Consider the following 6,713-nt stretch of genomic DNA (forward strand, 5'->3'; position numbering starts at 1 on the left):
TCTAAATTGAATAAGATCTTCCCAAATGTTTCTCCTATTTGTGATAAATGTCTCCTTGAGGAAGCAACTATAACCCATTCTTTTGCCTCTAGTAAAAAGTTACATAATTTCTGGAGGGGAATTTTTGAAATATTTTCTAAAATACTTTAAATAAAATTGGACCCCGAAACTGAACTGATCACTCTCGGTACGTCAGTCAGAAGCCTGTTCTGAGCAAACATTATTTCAAAGACGTTTCCTTAATAATGGCTTGATAGCGGCCAAAAAACGAATACTTAAATTTTGGAAACACACATCAGTCCCTACTGTTAAGATGTGGATTACAAACATGTCAAAGACACTACATTTGGAAAATATTAGCCTTATCTTGGCAGAAAAACCAGATCAATTTTTCAAGACATGGACACCCTTCACCGAATTCTTACAAGGATAGTATGGCGCAACACAACTTTGGATTTAAATCGAACTATGGGTTGGGTGAGGTGGGTGGGGAGGAACAAGAGGCAGGTATATATATATATTTTTTCCTTTCTTTTTGTTTCCTTCTCCTCTCTTACATCTTTATTCACTCTTTGGCTACACTACTTTGGTAGTCTAGGGGTCCTATCTTTGCACCTTTCACTTTTTCTCTTTCTCTTTTCTTTTCCCTTATTTTCAAGTTAAAACCTTAAAATTGAAGCTGTACAATAACTGTATAATTTTATATGCCGATTGTTTTATTCTTGTACAATTGCTCCTAATAAAAATAATTTAAAACAATTTTTTTTAAAGACATGTGGGGACTTACAAAGCTAAATTAACATTGTACTTTCTATTGAGTGAGTAATATCCACTTCAATTTACCAGACAAAATGTCTTTCAGTAAGTAGCAGCAAACTTTATTTCAAATTGAGATAGACACAAAATGCTGTAGTAACTCAACGGGCCTGGCAGCATTCATGGAAAAGATGGATAGGTGACATTTTGGTTCTGAAGAAAGATCCTGAACCAAATTTTCACCCATCCATTTTCTCGAGAGATGCTGCCAGAGATTTTGAGTAAAGGGCCTGTCCCACTTACGTGTCCTTGGCACGCAAATTACGCGACCTCGTGGTCGGGTGCGATTTCATGCGTATGCACAGCCATCTGGAGCGCGTGATGTCATTTGAAGATGGACACAAAGCTGGAGTAACTCAGCGAGACCGACAACATCTCTGGAGAGAAGGAATGGGTGACGTTTCATGTCGAGACTCTTCTTCAGTCTGAAAAGAAGGGTCGTGACCCGAAACGGCACCCATTGCTTACCTCCAGAGATGCTCTCAGTCCCACTGAGTTACTCCTGCATTTGATTGATTGATTGATATAATTTAATTGCCACACAACCAAGGTCGGTGGTATTTTGGTTGCCAGCAGCGGTACAATAATAAAGAACACAACCACAATAAAATTTTTACACAAACATCCACCACAGCATTCATCACTGTGGTGGAAGGCACAGAGCTAGGCCAGTCCTCCTCCATTTTCCCCCGTGGTCGGGACCACCACCCTCCACAGCCGTTGCTGCGGGCGTCCAGATGGTAAGGGACAAAGTCAAAGTCAAGGTGAGTCCAGGATCGGCTCTTCCCAACCAGAGACCGCGGCTTCAGGCTGGTGAAGGCCACAGGCCGGCGGTCAAAGTTTTAAAGTACCTGCCGTGCCGCAGCCGGAAGCACCGCAGTCTGCAGGGCCGGCGGTCGAAGCTCCCCTCCTGGGGTGATGTTAAGTCCATACCACGCCCGCGGTAGAAGACGGCTGCGGGCCGGCGGTGGAAGCTTCTTCTTCCCCCCGGGTCCTCCACGAGGGATCCCGGGCTGTAGACGCCGCACCAGCTGGAGTTCTGCAGACCGCGGCTTCAGGCTGCCGGCTGCCGCGGGCCAGCATAATGGAGCGCTCCCCTCCAGCGAGGTCTCACCCGCTCCACACCGAGAGTCCACGCTGTGCCCGCCGCTGAAGCACCGGGCGCGTCTCCGGGAAAGTCCGCGCCAATCCTTGCTGTTAGGCCACGGGGGAGGCGACCTGAAAAAAGTCATCTCTCCATGGAAGAGGCGGCCGAAACGGTTTCCGCCTTACCCCCCCACTCCACCCCCCACACATAACACACAAAGAAACATTAAAAACAGACTTTTAAACATACTAAAAAAATAAAAAAAGTTGAAAAAAAACGGACACGCTGCCGACAGTCCAGTGCAGCGCCCCCAAATTTTGTGTCTATCTTCAATTTTCTTGGGCCCGCTCTGGGAGTAGAAGTGAGGGTGGATCCGGACCGCAACGGCCATGAGCCCCAGGCCGAGTTTAGCAATCGTTTGTCTGCTTCTGCTGCTGTTGAAGGTGAGACGTTACGTCGCGCCAGGGTCTTGGGCCTGTCCCACTTTGGCCATCAGTTCTGCGATAAGCCATTGGCGCGCGAAGATTTAATTCACTACAAAAATTTCGGAGCCCCGCGCGATGTCACGCACAACTACATACCCCTCCGCTCTTCTAAGTGGGACCGGCCCCGCGCGGCCATACGATGCCCGTGCGCCACAACGCGGCCACGAGGTCGTGTAATTTGCGTGCCAAGGACACGTAAGTTGGACAGGCCCTTTACTCCATCAGTTTGTGTCTATCTTTGCTATAAACCAGAATCCACAGTCCCCTTTTATTACATTGATTTTAAATTGTCTAGCTAAAAGTTTATATCTTGAAATAAGTCATGAAATACAAAAGAGACACGTGGTGGGTCCTTTGGATGTTAGAATATAATTAAATGACTAATTCTATCTGACATGCTAGGGACAGTTTACAAAAGCCAATAAACTTACAAACTTGCACGTCTTTGGAATGTGGGAGGAAGCTGGAGCACCTGAAGAGAATGTACAAACCCCATACAGACAACACCCGTAGTCAGGATTGAACTCAGGACTCTGGCACTGTAAGGCATTAATTCTACCGCTGCGTCACTGTGCCATCCCATTTGAAAGATATAATTTGAAAAAAATACTAATATATTGATTGCCTTCCAAATTGCTGGCTGCATACTTGTGTTAACTTGTTGGTATTGATTGTAATCATGTATTGTCTTTCTGCTGACTGGTTAGCACGCAACAAAAAGCTTTTCACTGTACCTCGTTACACATGACAATAAACTAAACTGAAAACTGAAAACGGAAAACTGGTATTCCCAGAACTGAGATGGGGATTTTATTTTACGTATTTTATTGTTTTTATTTATTTATTAGAGTTTTACTGTGTTGCATTTACAATAATAAAAAATTAATGCCAAGATAAGACCATACCTGTCATAACATATTTTAAACTATTGATGATCTTTTGAAATACTAATATTAAACCTTAAAATAGCTATTATCATACACTTACACCAGCTGCGCTGGTAAACTGAGTCCTAGTTTAGGTCCCCTCTCCCCCATCTTCTCCACCCCTCTCCTCCCCCCACAACCCCCCTCTGTTGTACCCCATCTGGACTGGCACCTATCTTTCCCCTCACCCTTCCTCTCCCATTCCACTTACATTCCTTCCTCTAGCTTCACAATTCATAACTACTTCAATCCTTTTGTTTCACACCTTCTGTCTTTTCATCTCTGGCCTTTGTCCAACTATCTGCAAATATAAACGATAATCCCTTACCTGTGTCCATCGATTACCTGCCAGGTTTTGTCCTGCCCCTCCTCTCATCCAGCTTCCTTCCTTCCCCTACAAGCAATTTGAAGAAGGGTCCAGACCTGAAATGTCACCTATCCATGTCCTCCAGAGATGCCGCTTGATCCACTGAGTTACTCCAGCACTTTGTGTATTTTTTTCTCGTCTGGGCTAATGGACAGATCGCTATCTGTATAAAGTCAAATCAAGTAGTATTGTCAATATGCACAAGTAGGGTGAGGCGCAAGTACAATGAAAATTGAATTGAAATAATTTAATTGAAATAATTGAAATAATTTAATTGCCACACAACCAAGGTCGGTGGTATTTGGGTTGCCAGCAGCGGTACAATAATAAAGAACACAACCACAATAAAAATTTTACACAAACATCCACCACAGCATTCATCACTGTGGTGGAAGGCACAGAGCTTGGCCAGTCCTCCTCCATTTTCCCCCGTGGTCGGGACCACCACCCTCCACAGCCGTTGCTGCGGGCGTCCAGATGGTAAGGGACAAAGTCAAATTCAAGGTGAGTCCAGGATCGGCTCTTCCCAACCAGAGACCGCGGCTTCAGGCTGGTGTAGGCCGCAGGCCGGCGGTCAAAGTTTTAAAGTACCTGCCGTGCTGCAGCCGGAAGCACCACAGTCTGCAGGGCCGGCGGTCGAAGCTCCCCTCCTGGGGTGATGTTAAGTCCATACCGCGCCCGCGGTAGAAGATGGCCGCGGGCCGGCGGTGGAAGCTTCTTCCGCCGGGTCCTCCACGTGAGATCCCAGGCTGTAGATGCCGCACCAGCTGGAGTTCTGCAGACTGCGGCTTCAGGCTGCCGGCTGCCGCGGGCCAGCGTAACGGAGCGCTCCCCTCCAGCGAGGTCTCACCCGCTCCGCGCCGAGAGTCCACGCTGCGCCTGCCGCTGAAGCTCCGGGCGCGTCTCCGGGAAAGTCGGCGCCAATCCTTGCTGTTAGGCCACGGGGGAGGCGACCTGAAAAAGTCGCCTCTCCATGGAAGAGGCGGCCGAAACGGTTTCCCCGTTAACCCCCCCACACCATCCCCCACACATAACACACAAAGAAACATTAAAAACAGACTTTTAAACATACTAAAAAAATTAAAAAAGTTGAAAAAAGACGGACACGCTGCCGACAGGCTGCTGCCAGTGCAGCGCCCCCTACCGAAAATGTTCATACTTGCAGCAGCATCACAGACACATGGACAACACACATGGACAACACACAAAACCATATTATATATGAAATATACATATATTATCCAGCAAAAAGAAACAAAACTGGAAACAACAAGACATTAGTGCAAAAACACAATGATGGAACAAGTTCAAGGCAGAACAAGAGGTGGTCTGAAGTGTTCAGTTGTTGAAGAAGGATTAAGGTTGTGCAGGTCAGTTCAAGAACCTGATGGTTGTAGCTGCAGCTGCTCCTGAACCTGGTGGTGTTGTGATTTCAGGCTTCTGTAGCTCCTGCAGTGAGGAGAGAGTAAAAACTTTAATGATAGATGCTACCTTCCCAAGAGTCATAAGTCAAGAGTGTTTAATTGTCATATGTATTAACAAAGGAACAAAAAAACTTTCTTGCAGCAGTAAACGCAATTAATATGAGTTATAAATAATAATTTAAAAAGTCAATGAATTAATAGCTGTAACACTGGTGCAAAAATCAAAATCCGCAGTGCAACCAAAGTAACAGTCCACAGAAGATCATAGTTGCTGAGTATAATGTTGTGTAGTGTTCAAGAGCCTGATGGGTTGCTAAGAAGAAGACATTCTTCAACTGGCTGGTCATGATTTATAGGCTTCTATTGTTTCTTCCCAATGATAGGAGTGAGAACAACAATTGCCTGTCGGCAAAATCGCAGATGTCTTTGGAGCTGTGTTTACCCATGCAGTCATGGGGATAAGGAGAATAGAGCAGAGGACTGGGGGGGGGGGGGGGGGTTAAGGTGCTCCTTTGTTGATGATAGTCAGAGAGGAAGAAATGTGGTTAGGGATCCACACTAATTGACGTCTGCCAGTGAGAAAGTTAAACTATAATGATAACCAGTTAGTGAGGTAGCATCTATGGAGCGAAGGAGTGGGTGACCCGAAACGTCACCCATTCCTTCGCTCCATAGATGCGGCCTCACCTGCTGAGTTTCTCCAGCATTTTTGTCTACATTTGATTGTTCCAGCATCTGCTGTTCCTTCTTAAACATAATAATCAGTTAGACAAGCAGAAGTGCAAACTTCAACACAAGGACAGTTTGTGATGCAATGGGAGATTTCCCAAATTGGTGCTGCTAAAATTTAGTGCTGGGAGTTGAGATTGTAGCATAATTCTATGAAAATGCTGATATTTAAGGCCATAACAGTCATTTCAGGAGAAAAAGATGACTGGCATATCTGAAATAAGATCTGGGGACTAATATGTGATGGAGCCTTGAATTCCAATTAAAATTTGATAGAAAAAAAGTGAAAATTCAATTATAACTGTTCTTTCTTCAGAGGTAATGTCAGTTTATAAACGAAAGTAAAGAGTGAAATTTAATTATATATAAAACCATATAAAATGATCAATTGCTGTAACTTTCTGATACAAATGATGTAGCAGGAAATGCAGGAAATGTGATCAACACCACAAATATTCCAGCAGCAAACATAGTTTTTTCATGTGAAAACGAAATTATGTTTAAACTTCAAAACAGCTTTTGCATTGCAATGAGCATGAACATTACTGCTTATTTAAAGTGTTTTAAAGATACTACATTCATTTTCAACTCTATGGGATATTAGAAATATTTGGAAAAAACAAGAGAATATATATTGACTGTTTCAGTGAGTGGGATGGATATTTGCTCCATTCATCTGCTGTGCTTACATTAAGATGATCGATAAAGACAAAGGCTGAATAAGAGAGGAGTGCAGCGAATCTGATACTTGACAGAAGCCCAAGTTGTTTGCCAATGTTAGATGCTAATCTTCTTTCAGAAGTGTAAAGCGACAAGTGTCCTGCATTTTAATCACATTTTCTCCCTTTTCTGCCAGCTTTTTTTTTTCTGGATTTCCCC

Source organism: Amblyraja radiata, chromosome 1 (assembly GCF_010909765.2).
Source record: "Amblyraja radiata isolate CabotCenter1 chromosome 1, sAmbRad1.1.pri, whole genome shotgun sequence".
Taxonomy (NCBI): domain Eukaryota; kingdom Metazoa; phylum Chordata; class Chondrichthyes; order Rajiformes; family Rajidae; genus Amblyraja; species Amblyraja radiata.